We start from the raw sequence: 22,812 nt of genomic DNA, 5'->3' as shown, positions 1-22,812 counted from the left end.
TATTACAACAGCCGCGCCTTTATCTGCTGGTCAATATATCTACACATACTGATTGCTCGTTGTGTCATACACGTGTAAGGTCATTTGTGTGTTGATACTGAAGCATATAAATAGAAACGACGTCAAGCATGTCGCATTTAGTTTGATCATCATTGCTTTATTACGCCAACATCTTAAAATTTGTTTGTTTTTCACGATAGAAATATGATATGGCATTATATTTTTAATCGACGGTAAATTGTGCTTTACCGATATCGTTTTGATATCTCAAAACCGACGCATTCATAGTATTATGATTCAAAATTTTCGACTTTCATTTTAAATTTTTATAATACCTTCTTTCTCCCCTTGTTTTCTAACCAAATATTTAAAGGTGTACGTCTATGCGATAAAAACAATAAACTATACATAGTCACAAGAAATGAAAGTTGGCTAAGAATGTAGCCCTGGAGAACTCCTAATTCAATACAGAATACTGTTACATTAAAATATACACTGTTCAAGAAATCTGTTTTTTTTTTTATAAAATTGAAATATGATTTGAAAAACTATTTCATCTGGATCCCAAAATGCATTGTTCTTATAATAATCCCTTTATAGCTCCTAATTAATTCTTAGACTTTACAATGTACAATATGACGGAAGGCAAGGCCTTAAAGATGCTCCACCGCTGACAAAAAGTATTCTTTCACTGTTAAAAATAGGACCAGATGGTTTAGTATTTTTCTTTAGTTACAAAAGTTACTTGAAGTTAAAAATATAAAAAATAATTAATTGCATCCAGAAAAAGATCCGTTGTACTATATCCTATATGAAATGAAATACTGATTGCGCATGCAAAAAAAAGGCAAAATAAATCATTGTATATTATTTTTTGTGTTAATTAGACTAACACCATTTATTGTTCAAGTGATGAATATCATTGATGCTCTGTCGGCGGTGGAGCATTTTAAAAGGGCGCAGTCAGATGTTTCAGTAACCATTAATTATTTACTGTTAAAAAGTTCAATTTATCGAAATAACGAAGCCGAATTTTCTATTTATTTTTTTCTCATATATGCACACTCTATCCTTGTCCGAAAACCCCCAATTGAGAAAGAAATCCACATAAGAAAAGGAGGAATTTTTTATTTCCGTAACAGATATTCCGTTTTTTGTAAGCTGATTATATTGGAAGGTGGTATATTACTTGAACGCTTGCAAATAAAGAGCAATAAACACCGAGCTTTTGCAGGATGAAGATTACGTTCGTCGGATTATAAAAGCGTTTGAACCGCTTGATTATATAATGAGCGACTTCAAAGCATTGCATTCACGCTGATAGGATTTTTTAAGTGGGTAGAAAAATGGCGGCCGCAAACTGAAGCTATCAAAGTGTAGGATAGAATTTTGAAGATTGAGTTTTTTCTTATATTTCATGTACATGTTAACTTAGAAGTGGTTAGCACTTCGTGCCTGCGGGCACGAAGGCTGCGCCCTTATAATTATATATATTAAAGCACTGGCTATCTTTAATTAATAATTTTGTACATAATATGAATTTAAGGCAAAGTCTCAGAAGAGCGCAGCTACATGTTAAAGATTATAACATTATAACTTTATATTGTCTACATTTTCCTACGAGATTAACAATAAAATATATTTCATTGACATGCACATAATATCAATAGTTAGAAAGAATTCAAAATAATCAAAATGTAATGGTTAGTATGAGCGCAGCTCTCTGCGCGGCCGAAGGCCGCGTAGAGCGAAGCGGGTTTTCCCCGAACACCAACTCTGGGTAGGGTGGGGTGTTTTCATAGGGATTAAGGTGTGTTGATAGGGAGTTATAGTCTGTCTCAGAATTGTTCTCAGTGCAAGATCACAGGTAAATCAACTCACCTGGTAGGTGATCAGTAACTGTTGTAACGGTCCTTTTTTGAGTTCTGGAAATCTTCTGATCACAATAGACAACTTAACAACTGCTGCGGTTCAATGTAATGTTTATTAGTATTGATAATAACAAAAGACAGGTCACATGTACATCAAAAGGTGGTCGGCGTATTGTGTGGACACTCGTATTTAACGCGCCGGCAGCCATTTCCGAATTGGGGAATTATACTGACACTCAGTGTCGTGAGGCTCTGTCGCTAGCCGTGCCGCCGCCCGGCGCAACTCTCTGGCGCTAACCCTTGCGCTTATCCTGGCAACAACCAATTGCAAGCGCCGCCCGACAGACCTCACTCCACTGGGTGTCCTCTTTGATGTGCTGCTCTATCTCACCTGTCCGCTGGTCATGATCAGGTACCACGAGAGAAAGAGAACCAGAGCACTGAAGTGAAGTGAAGTGAAGAGTTTTACGTGCCGTCACGGTAATATATATCGTTTCGGGGCACGCGAACAGATAGGAAATGGATTAGGAAGAACAAAGTATATAGAGAAAGCATACAGTGAGGAGTCGTCTGCTATACCTATATATCTATTAATTTGGAAGACGACTCCTAGATCCTAAAAGGTCCTATCGTGGCATCGTCTAGCAGTAACTAGCCTTACCCATCAAGAGCAGGGGGAAAGGAAGGAACCTAGCCTATCAATTTGGTTTATAGATTCTGTAATTTTGAAGCCCTTCTATTTTATCTATATAAAACATCTAAACTATGTCTTGTACCTATACCTATTAGCCCGGTGGATTAGTGACACAATTGTGCTATTATGGTTACAAGCATGAAACTTGGCATATATGTCAAGAAACATATTCTGAGTGAATTTTGATTAGGAGCCATTTGAAAAAAAAATCCTAGACAAATATGGCGGCCATTTTTCTAAATGGCCGCTACATACACTAAAAATATCAATTTCCTTCAAATATATGAACCTTTCCATTGTCGTTTTCACTAAAAATATCAAACAATGGTAGAATGACGTATTAGTGTACACCGAAAATGTGTTATTAAGTAAGAATTTGCATTATTGTTATCAAAACAACAAAATGCTGAGTCAGCAAAACGCAATATGGGACCATAGTTTACATTTCAAGTTATGAATTGAAAGACCGATCGTATGATATATTCACAAGAATGATATCTTTAATTTTGATCGGAATATTCGTCAAATATAATGGACCCATATGGATCATGTCCGAGTTTATGGACTCAGACACTCAGATAGGGTCATCTACTTCACAAAAGAAACTCCTGTTTTCAATTTTTGGTGGAATTGTATCAGATATCATTTTATATGCATGATGGTATTAGGGATTTCTAGCAGATCTTTCGTAGAGTAATTTATAGGAATCCTTTTGGTTTATGAAGGGGAAAAGGCGACAGCAGATCACCAAGTAAGTATCCAAATACATAAATTTAAGAATTTACTGCCAGTGTGTCTGTTAAAATTTAGCTGACTTCATCAGTTGCATATTGCACATCCAAGAAACGATTGTATAGTTCTAATCTGATAGTAGTAATGAGGCTTAATTCAACTTAATTCGACATCACAAACGGAAACCCCCAGTCGTGAAAGGATTCGCGTTTGGTTTTGTTATTGGATTAGCATTCTTGTCACAGAAATGCGAATCATTGTGGAATTTGAAGGATGACAGGCGACCGCACAATACCAACCACGCTTCCAAATACCACAATGCAAACATTTTCTGTCAGTCTATATGTTATATGTTAAGATATCTGTCTTCACTTACTATGAAGACCACTCGTAGGTTTCGCATTCAAGAAAATATCTAATTCGAATTAACAATATATGTTGCCGTGATAATACTTCAGTCCGCATTACAGTTAACACCCTCAAACTTACATGAAACCGGTATCATCGTCCATTGCAGCTTCCAACCATCCTTAATGACCCATCCCCATTTGTCAGGACTCATTTAGTCCATGATCACTTTGGTTAGATTTTCCCATCATTATACTCCCTGATATGTTCCACTTTTGGTGTGCTGCGCAAATGCACCTGTAGTTGGCGGGACCATGTCCAGTGTTCTGCCTTGCTATGTAAACATATATGGTTTTAACATAATTTTAGCATACATGAGCAATGCAAACTTTTCTAATGTACTGAAAACCTTACTTGGTATATGCTTCATTTGCTTCTCCGTATATCTTATATGTATCCCAAGCAGTTGTCGTGCATTGTGTATTAAATGCCGATACAGCGACACATCTGATGTAGTCATGGAATAATGGAAAGGTTAATAATTTCTCAGTGCCACAAGCGGAGGCAGTATCCTGAGCAGGGATGAATCGATAATGCCAAGTTTCAAAGGCCACCCATACTTCGCTGATGCTGAATTTGGTAAAAACTGCTACTAATAAGGCATTAACGTCTGTATCTGTCCACTGTTTGGATGGGAAATTTTTCATACACTTCGTTAACAGCATCTGTCTTATGGAGGATCATCCTCGTGTTGCCTTCCTTATGATTTCAGGGCGAGAGAAGTTCTTGTACAGATAAGACAGGAAAATATATTGTGCGTAGTTTTCGAATGTTATGACACAACCTAATAATTGCTCCGTCGAATCTTCTGTTTCTAGAGGTTCCACATACGTCTCGAGGTAATAAGATCAGATTTCAAACCTTACTAAAGTTGAGAGAGTGATGGTGGACAGGCGTGGTTCTCAGCTAGGTCTTGACTGGCAAGCGATATAAAGTCTTAAGAAAAATGTGATTATGTTTTCAATGAGGATATTTGCAAACTTGTTTAATATGTCTCTTTAGCGGATGGTTGGCTGAATTTGGCCAGTTTGTTCTTTCTTACTGGCTCTGCAATTGCGTTTGATCTGTCCACGAGGTGATCTTATGTAAAGGCCTAAAATTGTTGATTGCCTTTAAATTGATTGTCTATATTCTGAACTGTGTGACTATCAACGAGTCGGCTATGTCTCTTGTGTCGAGTCTTACAAGATCACGACTCTATGAGTGGATTCCAGTTAAAACATCAACCAAGTTTCGGGCATGTTTGACAAACGTGTTTTGTGATGACTTGTGTTTATTTATGTTTGGTGCGGTTTTTAATGGATGTTTCGAATTCCGTTGTGATTATGACTACTTCTGGTCTTGCAACTCAAAGCATAGGGATTTGGTTTAAATTCAATAGCACATCCTTCGCTCTTGATAATAGCATTGGTTTGATCATGAGCCAGATCCATTGCAAAGGACGAAAATGGCCGTTTTGTGCATTGCGAAGTTTCCTTTCGTTATTTCTGGATGCATTTTTCACAGTACAAACATAATATTGTTCACAATTACCCTTTATATGCGAGGTGCACGTGCTGACAAAATGCAGAACGATAGAATACATCAAAGAAATCTTGGTTATTTAAAATATTGTGTACCCAAGAATGTAAAATAAAGCATATGTTTCTAAAACATCTAGATAATTATGACCACCTTCGTTATTTTTAAGATAATGCTTGTTAGCCGTGATAAAAACAATTACGAATAGCATCTTATTTTAAATGTTCAATAAATGACTGGTATTTTTAAGTCTTGCCTATTGTGGAATGGAACTGGTATGTTGAAAACGATAAGCCACCAAAGAATTGGAAAATAGGTTATGTTGAAAATTATTCCCTGCAATATTGGAAACACTTTTGTAGCATTTAACTGATATTTGACAATCCTATATCGATGTTTCTATTTTAGCGAAAATTCTGAATGGCGGCCATCTTGAATGGCGCATTAAGCTAAAAATAGACATGATTTCAGGTGGCTCCTAATCTTAATTTACCTATAATATATTTATTTAGAAGCATACTAAGTTTCATGCTTGTAACCAAAATAGCACATTTCTTATGTATTTGTGCACAAATCCGCTGAGCTACTATCCTCTGGGCCGGCGTTATCACACCTACTCTTCATCGAAAGACCGCAGAGGGGTTTTTATCGTGCAAGGCTGGGCATCCTCACACGGGACACCGTCTTTAAGTCCCATCCGACGGACTAAGTGTTAGTAGTTAGTGGTTGTCGTGCGCATGCTCGTGAGTTTTTATGGTGCCCCTACATTAAAAAACAAACCAAGACTGACTCCTTACGAAAACTATTCATCTTGCCAATGTCTGTTCTTTCTGTATAGCCATACCTTTCTTTCGACACATAATACCGTACATTCCGACGTTTTTAAAGTATGATTGTGCATATTTTGACATTAGTTTTGTGAGGGAGTAGAGAATTTTAGTAGGACGACTATGGGAAGTTATTATAGAAAGAGGAAAGTTGAGCCGAAAGTGCATGTATGGATAATTTGGAGAATAAATAGATAAAGAAAAAAAGGCATAAATAATAGATAAATAAAAAATAGATAAATACTTCTACGATAGCGGACAACAGAGTGGGAGATAAAAACATGAGGACAGGGATTGTATACGGGGATGGGTGGGGGGAGTGGGTGGTTGTCGATGGATAACACTTGGATGTGTGGCGTGTGAACTCCCGATGCCATTTGTTGTGATATGGAATTATCCCTATATATGTTTTGTGACGTGATGTCAGTATTGATCTATGTTTGTGGAGAAAAGGAATAGACAGAAGGTAATGGGGAGGAATTTAGTGCTATGTTCATTATGCGATTGATATGGATCGTTCAATGGCTAAATTGTCCCTGACGAGGGAAGAAGCCATACAATCAACATAATTTCCTACCGTATGTGTATGCTTGATGTGATCTATTTGATTATTTTGGTATGTTTTATAGTGCGATTGATATGGATCGTTCAATGGCTAAATTGTCCCTGACGAGGGAAGAAGCCATACAATCAACACCATTTCCTATCGTAGGTGAATGCCTGTTGTGATATTGGTGGTCATGAGGGGTGAGTGTGGGGGGAGGGGGGTGGTTGAGAGAGAAAAAGATAGAGTGAGAGGAGGTTGGTGGAAAAGGATAGAATTTTAGGGAGTGAGTGAGGACATAGAAGAAGTAGGGGGATAAGAACAGAGTGTGGTGGCCAATCAGGTTCACCACCCCGACTTATTTCTGGGCAACCCATAGTAAGGATATGGTAATGGTTTATTGAATGGATTTCACTCTTAGGTAGTATGAAGATAGCTCATGAGAGGGGTTGGACGAAGTACATGTATGATGGTCATTCAGATCCCCCGCCCCGACCTATTTCTAGGCATCCCATAGTAAGGAAATGGTGACGGCTTATCGAATGGGGTACTTACTTAGTTCCAGTTATGTGTTTGTTGTATATGGAAACCGAGAAGAGAGGAGGGAGAGAAAAAGGTATGTTGGCCAAATAGGTCCACCGCCCCGACCTATTTCTAGGCAACCCATAGTAAGGAAATGGTGACGGTCTACTGAATTGGCTACATGCCATGTTCCTATTTGTGTGAGTGTTGTATAAATAGGGATAATGCGTGTTATATCTTGTCATAAAAATCTATTGTTCTGAGAAAGTTGAGTAAAAGTGTGTGAAGCTAGACAATGACTGATGGACCTTATCTTATGGATCTGATATGAGTTGTAGGGAACAAAGAATAGAGTCGAGGGTAATTGGTCTAGTAGTGTTTCCGGTTTCAATAGATTGAATGGCCGAAAGACTATTTGATAGAATGACTGCCTTAACTGGTTTGGTCTGATCTAATAAACGTAATGCTAAGCCTATAGCTATAAGTTTACTGGAGTACACAGAGCAGTTGTCCGAGATCCTCACCGATATGTTTGTGTTGTCGTCACAGGAAAAAACACCTAGACCTACTCTACCTGTTGTTGGATTTTTGGACCCGTCAGTGTAGTATTTTATGCTATCACTATATTTATCCTCTATAGTTGCCATTGATATTACCTTAGCGTCTATTGGATTTTGCTTTTTATTGGTGGTATAAAGTAGCTCATAGTTTACTAATGGTTTAGGTAATAGCCAAGGTGCGATGGGATTCTGGAACTGTTGATCTATGTTGATGTGATCTAGATTTAGTTCTGCTAAAAGTATATTAACCTGATGATCGTATCCTGGTTTTTTATGTTGATGTAATCTATCTCTATAAACCGTTCCCTTAGCATTAGTAACTAGTTTAGTGGGAGGGAAAGTTGTACCTAATGTTTCTGTCCTAGCCCAATACTTAAGAATGAGTTTTTCCCTCCTGAGATTTAGTGGCAATTCGCCGGATTCAGCTAATAAACTAACTGACGGAGTGTTCTTAATGGCCCCTATTGCTATTCTAAGTGTCCTACGCTGTATTCCGTACGTTATCTGAGGCCGAATGATATACTTGACAACCATAATCTATTTGGGATCTGATCAGGGCTCTGTAAATATTCAAATGTGTGGTTTTATTAGAGCCTAGATTGTTGCCAGAAACATATAGAAGTGTGTTAAGGGCCCTTTTACATTTTTCCTTAATGTATTGTATATGTGGTCTCCATGATAGTTTTTGATCTAAAATCATTCCTAACTATTTCACTTTGTTAACGTACTCAATGCGCTTGTCGCCTAGATATAGATCTGGTTTTCTAGTTTTCCTAGAGAAGGACATAGCTACTGTTTAACCAGAGCACTGATGTGAAGAGTTTTACGTACCGTGACGCTATATATAACGTTTCGGGGCACGAGTACCAGAGCACTGATGTGAAGAGTTTTACGTACCGTGACGCTATATATAACGTTTCGGGGCACGAGTACCAGAGCACTGATGTGAAGAGTTTTACGTACCGTGACGCTATATATAACGTTTCGGGGCACGAGTACCAGAGCACTGATGTGAAGAGTTTTTACGTACCGTGACGCTATATATAACGTTTCGGGGCACGAGTACCAGAGCACTGATGTGAAGAGTTTTACGTACCGTGACGCTATATATAACGTTTCGGGGCACGAGTACCAGAGCACTGATGTGAAGAGTTTTACGTACCGTGACGCTATATATAACGTTTCGGGGCACGAGTACCAGAGCACTGATGTGAAGAGTTTTACGTACCGTGACGCTATATATAACGTTTCGGGGCACGAGTACCAGAGCACTGATGTGAAAGAGTTTTACGTACCGTGACGCTATATATAACGTTTCGGGGCACGAGTACCAGAGCACTGATGTGAAGAGTTTTACGTACCGTGACGCTATATATAACGTTTCGGGGCACGAGTACCAGAGCACTGATGTGAAGAGTTTTACGTACCGTGACGCTATATATAAACGTTTCGGGGCACCAGTACCAGAGCACTGATGTGAAGAGTTTTACGTACCGTGACGCTATATATATAACGTTTCGGGGCAGGAGTACCAGAGCACTGATGTGAAGAGTTTTACGTACCGTGACGCTATATATAACGTTTCGGGGCACGAGTACCAGAGCACTGATGTGAAGAGTTTTACGTACCGTGACGCTATATATAACGTTTCGGGGCAGGAGTACCAGAGCACTGATGTTAAGAGTTTTACGTACCGTGACGCTATATATAACGTTTCGGGGCACGAGTACCAGAGCACTGATGTGAAGAGTTTTACGTACCGTGACGCTATATATAACGTTTCGGGACACGAGTACCAGAGCACTGATGTGAAGAGTTTTACGTACCGTGACGTGCGATAAATAACGTTTCGGGGCACGAGTACCAGAGCACTGATGTGAAGAGTTTTACGTACCGTGACGCTATATATAACGTTTCGGGGCACGAGTACCAGAGCACTGATGTGAAGAGTTTTACGTACCGTGACGCTATATATAACGTTTCGGGGCACGAGTACCAGAGCACTGATGTGAAGAGTTTTACGTACCGTGACGCTATATATAACGTTTCGGGGCACGAGTACCAGAGCACTGATGTGAAGAGTTTTACGTACCGTGACGCTATATTATTAGTTATATAGTCAGTTACTGACCCCCTATAAAGGCATAGAGGGTCAGTAAGATTTATAGGGGGCGAGGGCGTAGTCAGTAACTGACTATATAACGAATGTATCGCATCGATGACCATTTAATTGTTTCATTAATTCTTTGTTTCCTATTTCATAGTATTTGTTTGGTCAAGAATATGAAATCAAACTTAAATCATACTGGCGAATGATAACAAACAATCGACACTTTTAAAATAATTGGCCTACTTCAGTAGGCTATACATTTATTTATTCATTTATTAATTTCAAGAATTTTCAAATACACTGTATAAGGAACCTGCAGAATAATACTGAATAATTCATAAATCAACAGTTCGACGTTCCTATGTACACAGTAGGCCTACCTCAATACTACACCAGACCGTCTGTATATTGAAAGCATCACAAACAAGAGTGACACAAACATCCATCTAACATTTTAAGCACAATCTCCTTGATCATCTGTGTATTCTTGCTGAGATAATCACTGAAAAGTTATGCCGATAAATTGGTTGTAGAGTGAGGATTGATCTGTGGGTCCGAACACCTCCATTTGTTTATAATCACAGTCTAAAAAACGCTTGAATCGCTACGTTTGACTTTCGCCGCGTCATCAACTTTCAAACTGGCGTAGGGGAAGCAACTCGTATTTTAAAAATGCATTTCATTTAATTTGAAGTATTAAAACGATTAAAATTATTTTTACACAAAAATTAACAAGTAATATATAGTTTTACGGTAATGAAGTGGTATATTTAGTTGAAGAGAATGTGTTTAAATTTTGAAGCGAGGGCGACAGCCGCCATATTGCACCATAATAAAATTTACTGACCCCCTATAAAGTGTTAGGGGGTCACCACGTGACGGCTCTCCGCCAATCATTTGGGGACATTTCTGTCCGAGGTGCGATAAATAACGTTTCGGGGCATACCAGAGCACTCACCTGTAACGGCTTAAATACACCTGAGTGAGCCTACACAATACGTCATAATCCCTACAGGTAACGACACTGATAACACGCGCTTAATACAAACACATTTAAACATACATGCGTTAGCGCTCATTACACTGTTAAATACATGTATTGTCAAGATGCTGCAGAATGGTGTATAAAACAGTACTGGAATAGTTCAGAAAAAACACCATATTTGCCATGATACTTGAATTGAACATCTTAGTCTTAAGCTATACATTTTTGTGCTATTTCTCAGCGTGATAAGTGTAAATATTTAATAGAAATACTATACCAGATCATTCAATGTCTCATCATTTCTTATAATTTCGGACTTATTTTAGTTTTCAGATTTAGATTAATATACACTTTGTAAAACATCTGTACTAGAATTGTCGAATTTACAGTTTCTTATTGATCTATACATGTATTTGACTGTGTATTTTTTTCAATTTTCAAGGATGAGAATCTTCCTCTTTAATTCAGAGGATTTCTTCTAATTGGACAATATTTAGGAGAAACAAATAATGTCAGATATATCATAAAATGACCCTTTTAAACACTTAGTGGAGGGAGGGATTTCTCTTATAAGTCAAGATGTTTCCTCCCTTTGTTGATAGGATCAATCACTATTTTCATCTGTTTTCTGTGATATAATAAGTAAGACTTTTGATCGAGTATGGCATTTAGGCTTATTGTATAAGTTGAAAAAAATATGGAATTAAAGGTAAACTGTAAGATTAGTTTGAAGCCTACTTATCTGACAGAAAACAACTCGTAATCATAAACGAATATCAATTAATCCATTGAAAAACTGATAAATGCTAGAGTACCGCAAGGTTCAGTACTTGGTCTTTTCTTTTCCTATTGTTTATAAATGACTTAACACACAGATAATATCTTATGTAAAAATATTTGCTGATGACACATCTCTGTATTAATAATGACGATGACCTTTTACTGACAATAACACATGCAGAGTTCTTGAATGATGATCTATCGTCAATTTCTTCAAGGGCTGATCAAAAAAAGGATCATGGTCGGATCACATTTTTAATATTTGTGAAAAACATCAAGACAGAACTTATTAAGAACATTGAAACATAAACTAGATAGACATTCACCAAGAACTTTATAACTCTCCTATATCAGACTAATTTTAGAATATACAGACATTATCTGGGATACCAGAGTGGAACCATTGACTTGATGACATATGCCGACTCATTTCATTTCAACATATTTTATTAATAACAAAGGGATCAGACAACAGGCAAGCCTATATAAGTCTTCTCCCGTCCCCGAGGTTACATTGAATACATATTTACATACATACATGTAGATGGACAATATTATAGGATTATTGTAATTGAATATATGCATGTTAACAATCCCATACATACCCCTCTCTCTCACACATACACACCCTTACACACACTCTCACACATACACACCCTTACACACACTCTCACACATACACACACTTACACACACTCTCACACATACACACCCTTACACACACTCTCACACATACACACACTTACACACACTCTCACACATACACACACTTACACACATAGTGTAGCTTTACTCAGATATAAGATTAAAATTACATCAAGAAGATTAGCATACGATATTCATAAATAAGTATATTTATAGTAACTATATAACTAAATAACGAATTTAACAGGATAGCTAGGATTAATTGAATCTGTTAGTGGCATAGATATACTTATTCACAGACTCAGATCACGATCAGCATCACAGCTGTTGCACCTTGCTTAAATTGGCAGGAACTATTTTCCATATCAATTCAATTAAAATATTTTATTGTATATGAATTTTACATCGTTTGTTTGATTAATTAACGTCCTATTAACAGCCAGGGTCATAAATTATACACAATGAAATTGGGTAACAGGCAGTGCATACATAAATAAATGTCAACCCTTTCCCTCTTCCATTAATGTATAACATTTTATACAAATTAAACTTTAATGAATTAATATACACATCCTTACACTCTCTCACACACATCCTCACTTTCCTATCCTTTGAATTACATTAATGAATCAGGGAGCCTGTTGATTTAAGTAAAGATAGTAAATTATATAGGAAGATGTTTAAATGAATGTATTTGTTAATTAATAATCAAGTATATGAACGACACTTTGATAATAAGAGCGCAGCTCTCTGCGCGGCCGAAGGCCGCGTAGAGCGAAGCTCTACTAACCATAACATGTGTGTAAGCATAAAGATCCAATACATTCCAGTACCCCTTGGACTTTGAAATCGTGTCCCGCGGAATTCATATTATCTTTTTATTATAAGATTATTTCGGAAAACATTGAATTACTTGAGTGCTAGGATATTTTAATTACTGTAAAATATATACCAATTAAAATATCTTATTAAAAATACACATTCGGTTTAACTAGTGCTTCAATCAATTACAATTGTAAAATATGTGTGACACTCTAATAAATATTGTACAGTGTGTTTTTATATAATGATTTAAAAAAAAAAGTAAGAGTAATTATATAATAAATAATATAAAATATATCAGTGAGTGCTTGACCTTCATTAACAAAACTGTAGCATATCTTATGATGTATCTTATCATAGGTATGAGTATAAAAATTACCTGGTTCAAAAAGTTACCTGAGTTGGTGTTAGATTTTGAAACAGACTATAACTAAACTTCAAAAAATACCCCCATTGTATTAACCAGAGTTGGTGTTCGGGGAATGAGCCGAGCGAAGCTCTACTAACCATAACACGTGTGTGAGCATTTAGATTCCAATACATTCCAGTACCCCTTGGACTTTGAAATTGTGTCCCGCGAGAAAAGTTTCGCGCCTCCATGTAGGCAGCCATGATTTAATTCTCGTTATCAGCACGACGAGATTTGAAATTTTCTGTACTAGACGAAATGTGTCATCGGGATACGCTTTAAAATTACTGTTAGTAGTTTTAATTTACATATATACAAGAACAACGCAATAAATGCACTGGTCCAATATATATATATATAAGTTGTGTATGTTCTCAAGCGCGCGGCACTGTCAGCGGTGACGTCACAAAACCTGACGCCAAAGATGACGGCACAGATTCGCGCGTATTAACAAGATTGAAGTATATTGAACTATTCCATTTAGATTATTTTGAATTCTTTCTAACTATCGATAGTATGTGCATGTCAGTGAAATATTTTATTGTTAATCTCGTAGAAAAAAATAGACAATATAAAGTTGTGATGTTATAATCTTTTACATGTAGCTGCGCTCTTCTGAGGCTTTGCCTTAAATTCATATTAGAGCTACGCTCTACGCGGCCTTCGGCCGCGCAGAGAGCTGCGCTCTTAATATTGTAAGCGGTGTCATAAAAAATTCTTCAAATATATTGAAGGAACTATTTTTCAAAAAAAAAAAAAAAAAAAAAAACCAAAAAACAATGTGACCTTTGATACTGATTGCAATACAGGTAAATATCAGGTGACTTTGCGGATGAAAATAAAGACAGCTTTTATGAAACAGTATATAATGACTTCCTATTGTTTCCTAAAACAACACCTACCCACTAATGATAGATATGTTGGCGTTTAGAGAACACCCATTTTGAATGAGTATGTGCGTATATAGATAATGTCTTACCGTACAAGACAAACGTGTAATACTTTTGTCGCGCATACATGCACGGATGAGTGTCAGCGATACAATCTGCAAATATGGTATTTAAGAGGGAACCTCGTCCTGGCTGCCTTATCTTTGGTTGGAGTGTTCTGTATAGCATGCTGATATTACGCCATCTCATTAAATGCCTACACGGAAAAGGAAGAAGGCGGGAAAAAAGATCAAGAGACTACCAACAAAGTCAAAGGACAGGAAGGTCAGTCGTGTACACGTATCAATATGAATGATTCGTCGGGTATCGCTAGTATGTCAAGTACAAATAGACATGTGCAGGCAGTGTCAGTCCCAGAAAATCAATTTTGAACAGTCCTCAAATTTTGAACAGTAATAATAGTCAGAATTACCCATATCAGGGATACCAGAATATTGTCTCACCAACGTTAACTGATTTGCAAACACCCATGATGATATACCCAGGACCTGTGCCACCCCAAGCAGTGCATATTTTATCCGGAGCGGCCACCGTGAATATTAATTAGCTGCCGTTCAAGGTGTTTGTCATAATGGGGCTTATATCGTCTTAATGACGGCACTTTGTATTGATGTGTATGATGATTAAGAAAGGAAAATTATCGCTCTTTCCAACGGTAGTAACCGTTTGTATGACGATGTACTAGAAATGTGTTTTTATAGCCGCTAAATGTAGGCGGGTTAGATATTTGAGTCTAAAAGCTTGCCACCCTTCTCGTAGATAGTACCATGTAGTGTATGATTTTTATCGTGTTTTATCTAGAGCTCTAAAACGTCTTAAATGGTCTTAGGGCACTCTGGTGGGTCCATGATTATATAATCTGTAACTAATTTTCAGATCCCTGTGATCACGGTACGTTGTTTCTTTCGCCCCAAATTCCGTTCGGTCAAGGTCCATTTGCCCAAGAGCGCAAAGTCTGTATGGTCAATGTAGATTCTACATTTTATTAAAGGGACAATTCAATCAAAGAAAACATTAAATTTTTTAGATATATCGGGGAAAAACGGTACTAATGGAAATTAGATCAGTCGGTTTTTTGTGATATGCTCGAAAAGCCCATGGTGGTGAAATGTGTTTGAAACTTTCAAACTCGCTCGCTGTCCGCCATTACACATTGTGGTCGAACATCTTGTATGCCGAACCCTGTCCCTTGCTCGTAGAGTAATGCAACTTTTGTCTAGAACTGCTTAAATCGCTCTGACAGTAGTGGTTTACCTTATTAGATGAATTGTCTTGCCTAAGAATCATTTTATTACCTCCTCAGTGGTTATGTAATTCATTTGTTTAACGTGCGTGACTTTGGCTCGGGTATGGGTACAGAGTGCATAATGTACCTGTTTAATCGTATTGATCAACGATTTGTAGTTACAACGGTATAGAGTAACAATGATGTGGAATTTGTCAATATATTGAGTAAATGTTTTATAAGAAATGTTGAACAATATTTTGCTTCTTGGTTATATAAAAGAATTAGCCTGAGTGAATTGTCCCTTTAAAGATTTGTAGCCAATATTCTCATCTGTTATCATCGTGTCACTAGCTCCTGTTGATTATTTTTCAATGATGTACATTGCGTAATTTGGGGCGAAACAACCGTTCCGATTTTGACAGGAGGGTCGACGTCCATGTCATCATCATGTAAACAATCACGATTCACGAACAGGGCCTCGTTTCACTGGAACTGGTGGCGTTTTATTGATGTATTATTTGATAATTACAACATGACAAACAACAATGATAAATATGTACTGTGCAGTGTATATGTACTGTGTGCATGTACAGTACAGTGTACATGTACACATGTATAAAATATCCCATACAACTGTGTACTGTGATCTACATGTACTGTATATGTGTCTGTTTGTTTTATTAACAGTGTTGTAGGCCTAACTTGCATTGTAGGAGTACTATATATATATATTTATATTTAATTATATATTGGAGAACATGACCAAGACATGGGGCATCTTACACGCATGTTATGAGATATAAACATGACGGGAAGGGAAAGACATGTATGTACTATACATGTACATGTACTAGCCTAGGCCTATATATTACATATACAACTGTCACATTTGTATATAATATGTTCTGCGGGCATCTCCCACTGAATCAGTTATAGTTATTGAATGTCTGGACGAGTGTGCACGAGTCTAAAGACATTCAATAAATGGCTTGTATCTTGGTTGTCAATCAACTGTCACCATTTCTAGGGACCAATCAGTGCCATTTTGCTTTTTCTGGTGAATTTCCCGCCAAAATCAATCAACATCCAATTATGCGGCCCATGTGACGTTCTGTCTAGACTGTCAGACCATTTCCTACAGAATTTCCCGCCAAAATCAATCAACTGAATCAATTAGGGGCACCTGCAGACTTGCACGTCATTTTCATTTGGAGACTTGAAAGCTGCAGGATGTCTACTCCATCGGCAAGCTCCACAATAAATCTAAAGGACTTGGATTTCCTTTCGTTACAAGAAGACGAGTTGGACGACATTGTATTATCGCAAGCATGCCAGGATATTGAAAATGAAGTGAAGGCTTTTGACGGAATTGATGATTTGTCTCTTACGCAATGTGTTGCTAAATACTGTGAGCCCGTTTCTTCAATTTCACATGCGGAAATGGATACGGACGAGCTAGATGGACTAGTGTCATTTGCTTTAGAATTACCGGAGACTGAAGTCCTTAATTTAGAAAACAAACGTTTCGGAGAAGCTGTATCTACCCAAGAAATGAACGATTTAATCGGACAACAGGAAAATGTTAACACTAAAAAGAACACTGCTTGGGCGAGGGGTGTGTTTGAGAGTTGGCGCCAAAATGGAAATGCCGCCGGTGGTGAAACGATCCCGAAATTTCTTGAAATGACAGGTGAACAGATGAACTATTTCCTGCCAAGGTTTGTTATGGAAACGAGGAAGAGAGATGGAACCCCTTACCCTCCACGTTCTCTATACTTAATCGTATGTGGACTTCTACGTCATTTGAGAGATAGTAATGTAACTGACAAGAATTTTTTGGACTCTCAAAATGGCGTGTTCAACAGTTTCCGTAAGGTATTGGATGCGAGAATGAAGGAACTTCTTTCTTACGGACTAGGAACAAACATAAAACAAGCCCAGCCATTGATGCCCGAGGATGAATTGAAATTATGGGAAAGTGGCGTTTTTGGAGCTGACACTGCAGAGTCGTTACAATGTACTGTTTTTTTCTACGCATGTAAACATTTCGGGCTTTGAGGACACGATGAACATCATGCTCTTACATGTGAGCAGTTCATTGTCGACAGTGATCAACACGGGAAATACGTCGAATTCAATGGGAGAAGCTGTAAAACCCACAAAGGAGGACTGAAGGATAGGGAATTGGTCAATAAGAAAATTAGACATTACTGCCAAGAAGGTTAGTTTTATATTATTAAATTTAGATTTTGTATTTTATTTAAAACAAAAACAATTAATATGTATGTTTGGAGATCCGAAGTGTCATTGAATATTGACACAATTAGTATATTTAAAACTGTAGAGACTTTGTGATACTAATTGATGGTTATTGTGCACACTTGTACTTTATTTATGATAATTAATGTTATAATTTGGGGTATACACCATGGCCAGATATATCATTTCTTTACCGTTTTTTACGGTCCACCAACACAGCAAAAGGTCAAACATCATGGTAAAGTATAGTAAATGTTGAAATGACAGCGACTGCTAAGCATAAATAACGTTATTAACATTTTATTATTGTGATCAAACTATAGTAACCATAAACGTTACAATGTGATAACGATACTCTCGTTATTACTTGCAGGTGACCGATGTATTGCAGACTATTTTGAACGGTACCTGGAAGCCGTTGGAGCACAGGGACCTGGCACGATTTTTTTTTTAAACTAACAGTATACATATATATATATACTATAGTATCAAGGGTATGAACTCGGCGGTCGAGAAAAACGGACCTATTTTCTTAAAACCGTGATTATTTTGATAAATGGGTTCTATACAACATTGACGGATATCTTACCTTAAAGAGAAATAATTTATCTTTCCATTGAGTGCTTGATGAACAAAATTGGCCAAGTATTGACGAAGTTATGGCTTGATGAATCGGGAAATTTGCTAAAAATATGCTAGGTAGACATTTCCCTGTCCGGTCGAAATGTCGTCTCGGCTCTTATGGGTACCTCAAAAACCAAGCCAAAATCACAAAATCTACGCTTGTGGTGGTAAATAGTACCCATAACTGTGTTCATCCACAATCTCCTTTGGAAGATTCATGACCCGTACTTTGTAGAAACTCCATTTAAACATCGCGTAGCTCACTTACTTTAACCGTCACCGCCATGTTCATTCTTCTCTCGGAACGCTTCTCGAGTTTACACACAAGCCCAACATTACATAATTTGCATAATGTAGTCACGATATGTAAAGTCGAGAAGCGTTCCGAGAGAAAAATTTTCATTATTGAAAACTTTGTGTACACACGTGCTTTACACGGATAACATTTCTTAGCCTCGACAGCGTCCAAACAGGATAACTTCCAGATATCGACAGATATTTCAAGGTAAGTCTTTGTTGATTCGTATACAAACTTCTTTTTAAAAGAATGTGTTTATTATATTATATCGCGGTAAGTTATTTTATCTATGTGTGTAGTCAGTATTATGAGTATGTATACACATATACATTAACTTATACAAATTCCCTGATGTGCCTCAGTGCCTGTATCCTATTTGTGTTTTTATTTATATAATAACGTGCCGGCACATGAAACATGTATCGTCTAAATCATTATATAGATGTTTAATGTTTTATTCTGTTTTTCTTTTACAGATGAAAATGCTTACATAAGTCTACACGGAAGTACGTGAAATGGCTCCTACACAAACAGTCTAGGTGGAAGTTGTTGCACCTATTTCATGCGGGATAAGCAGAAGACATTAAAATATTATATAAACACTATATTTTGTTGTTATTGTACTTCAAAATACTAGAATAATGAAAATAAACAACGTAACATACAAACGTTGTAAAAACATTATATGAAAACATTCGTGGGACGTTGTCAAAAAACGTTCCCCAAACTTTCATTTGCAACCTTTTTGCAACCTAAATGCAACGTTGCGATTGGACCTAATAAAAACGTCCTCCGGATGTTGTGTGCCCACTGGGAGGTAAATTATTTATAAAAACCAAGTACATTTTTGCAGATACCTCTCTGGATAAGAACAGGATGAGATTGGTGGCCTTTAAAAGTATTACATTACTTATTTAATAAAACCCTAATTTTCCCCTTCAACCCTAGATTGTACAGTTTGAGAAGCAAGCCTACATGTACATGCCACAGAGTATCGAAGGCTTTCTTGCTATCTAAAAATGAAATGAATACATCTTAATCATTTTCGAGATAACATTTCACACATTTTTGCAAGTTGAAGGAAGTGCATAAACTATACATATATTTTTTTCCATATAAGCCGACTGTTGGCTATTCGGTAACATTGTAGAATCTAGTAATAGATCCATTCTGAGAGATAAATGACTAAAATATTTAGAAAAAAAAGATTGATGTACCCTTTATACGAGTACATTTGTAAATGAGCAGTGTACGCATCAAAATATAATTGTCAGAAACAAGTAACGCATCAAATATTACAAGAAAATACTTTGCCTAGACATTTATCTCATGTAATACTTTACCCAGACACCTATCTCATTTTCTATCTCATTTGATACTTTACCCAGACACCTATCTCATTTGATACTTTACCCAGACACCTATCTCGATTAATACTTCACTCAAACACCAATCTCATTTGATACTTTACCCAGACACCTATCTCATTTGATACTTTACCCAGACACCTGTCTCATTCGATACTTTACCCAGACACCTATTTCATTTAATACTTTACCCAAGACACCTATTATTTAATACTTTACCCAGACACCTATCTCATTTAATACTTTACCCAGACTCCTATCTCATAGAATACTTTTACCCAGACACCTATCTCATTCGATACTTTACCCAGACACCTATATCATTTAATACTTTACCCAGACACCTATCTCATTTAATACTTTACCCAGACACCTATCTCATTTAATACTTCACTCAGACACCTATCTCATTTGATACTTCACTCAGACACCTATCTCATTTAATACTTTACCCAGACACCTATCTCATTTAATACTTTACCCAGACACCTATCTCATTTAGCACTTTACCCAGACACTTATCTCATTTAATACTTTACCTAGACACCTATCTCATTTTCTATCTCATTTGATACTTTACCCAGACACCTATCTCATTTAATACTTTACCCAGACACCTATCTCATTTGATACTTCACTCAGACACCTATCTCATTTAATACCTTACCCAGACACCTATCTCATTTAATACTTCACCCAGACACCTATCTCATTTTTTATCTCATTTGATACTTTACCCAGACACCTATCTCATTTGATACTTTACCCAGACACCTATCTCATATAATACTTTACCGAGACACTTATCTCATTTAATACTTTACCTAGACACCTATCTCATGTAATACTTTACCCAGACACATATCTCATGTAATACTTTACCCAGACTTCTCATTTGATACTTTACCCAGACACTTATCTCATTTGATACTTTACCCAGACACCTATCTCATTTGATACTTTACCCAGACAATTATCTCATTTGATACTTTACCTAGACACCTATCTCATTTAATACTTTACCCAGACACCTATCTTATTTAATACTTTACCTAGACACATATCTCATTTAATACTTTACCCAGACACCTATCTCATTTAATACTTTACCCAGACACCTATCTCATTTAATACTTTACCCAGACACCTATCTCATTTAATACTTTACCCAGACTCCTATCTCATAGAATACTTTTACCCAGACACCTATCTCATTCGATACTTTACCCAGACACCTATATCATTTAATACTTTACCCAGACACCTATCTCATTTAATACTTTACCCAGACACCTATCTCATTTAATACTTCACTCAGACACCTATCTCATTTGATACTTTACTCAGACACCTATCTCATTTAATACTTTACCCAGACACCTATCTCATTTAATACTTTACCCAGACACCTATCTCATTTAGCACTTTACCCAGACACCTATCTCATTTAATACCTTACCCAGACACCTATCTCATTTAATACTTCACCCAGACACCTATCTCATTTTTTATCTCATTTGATACTTTACCCAGACACCTATCTCATTTGATACTTTACCCAGACACCTATCTCATATAATACTTTACCGAGACACTTATCTCATTTAATACTTTACCTAGACACCTATCTCATGTAATACTTTACCCAGACACATATCTCATGTAATACTTTACCCAGACTTCTCATTTGATACTTTACCCAGACACTTATCTCATTTGATACTTTACCCAGACACCTATCTCATTTGATAATTTACCCTGACAATTATCTCATTTGATACTTTACCTAGACACCTATCTCATTTAATACTTTACCCAGACACCTATCTTATTTAATACTTTACAGACACCTCATATACTTTACAGACACTATCTCATTTAATACTTACCAGACCTTCTATTAATACTTTACCAGACACCTATCTCATTAATACTTTACCCAGACACCTATCTCATTTAATACTTTACCCAGACACCTATCTCATTTAATACTTTACCCAGACACCTATCTCATTTAATACTTTACCCAGACACCTATCTCATTTAATACTTTACCCAGACACCTATCTCATTTAATACTTTACCCAGACACCTATCTCATTTATACTTTACCAGACACCTATCTCATTTATACTTTACCCAGACACCTATCTCATTTAATACTTTACCCAGACACCTATCTCATTTATACTTACCAGACACCTATCTCATTTAATACTTTACCCAGACACCTATCTCATTTAATACTTTACCCAGACACCTATCTCTCATTTAATACTTACCAACACTATCTCATTTATACTTTACCCAGACACCTATCTCATTTATACTTTACCCAGACACCTATCTCATTTAATACTTTACCCAGACACCTATCTCATTTAATACTTTACCCAGACACCTATCTCATTTAATACTTTACCCAGACACCTATCTCATTTAATACTTTACCCAGACCCTATCTCATTTATACTTTACCCAGACACCTATCTCATTTAATACTTTACCAGACACCAGACACTCATTTATACTTTACCCAGACACCTATCTCATTTAATACTTTACCCAGACACCTATCTCATTTAATACTTTACCCAGACACCTATCTCATATAATACATTTACACAAACACCAATCTCATTTGATACTTTACCCA

General features: G+C 36.8%; 1 pseudogene; it reads left to right on the top strand.

Moving 5' to 3' along the window:
- Window positions 1-16,566: 16,566 nt before the first annotated feature.
- On the top strand, window positions 16,567-18,571 carry LOC138307852 (zinc finger MYM-type protein 3-like; annotated as a pseudogene).
- Window positions 18,572-22,812: the final 4,241 nt, after the last annotated feature.

Source organism: Argopecten irradians, chromosome 14, assembly GCF_041381155.1.
Source record: "Argopecten irradians isolate NY chromosome 14, Ai_NY, whole genome shotgun sequence".
NCBI lineage: Eukaryota > Metazoa > Mollusca > Bivalvia > Pectinida > Pectinidae > Argopecten > Argopecten irradians.
Note: the sequence above shows the minus strand (reverse complement) of the source record. Positions and strands in the feature narration are given on the sequence as shown.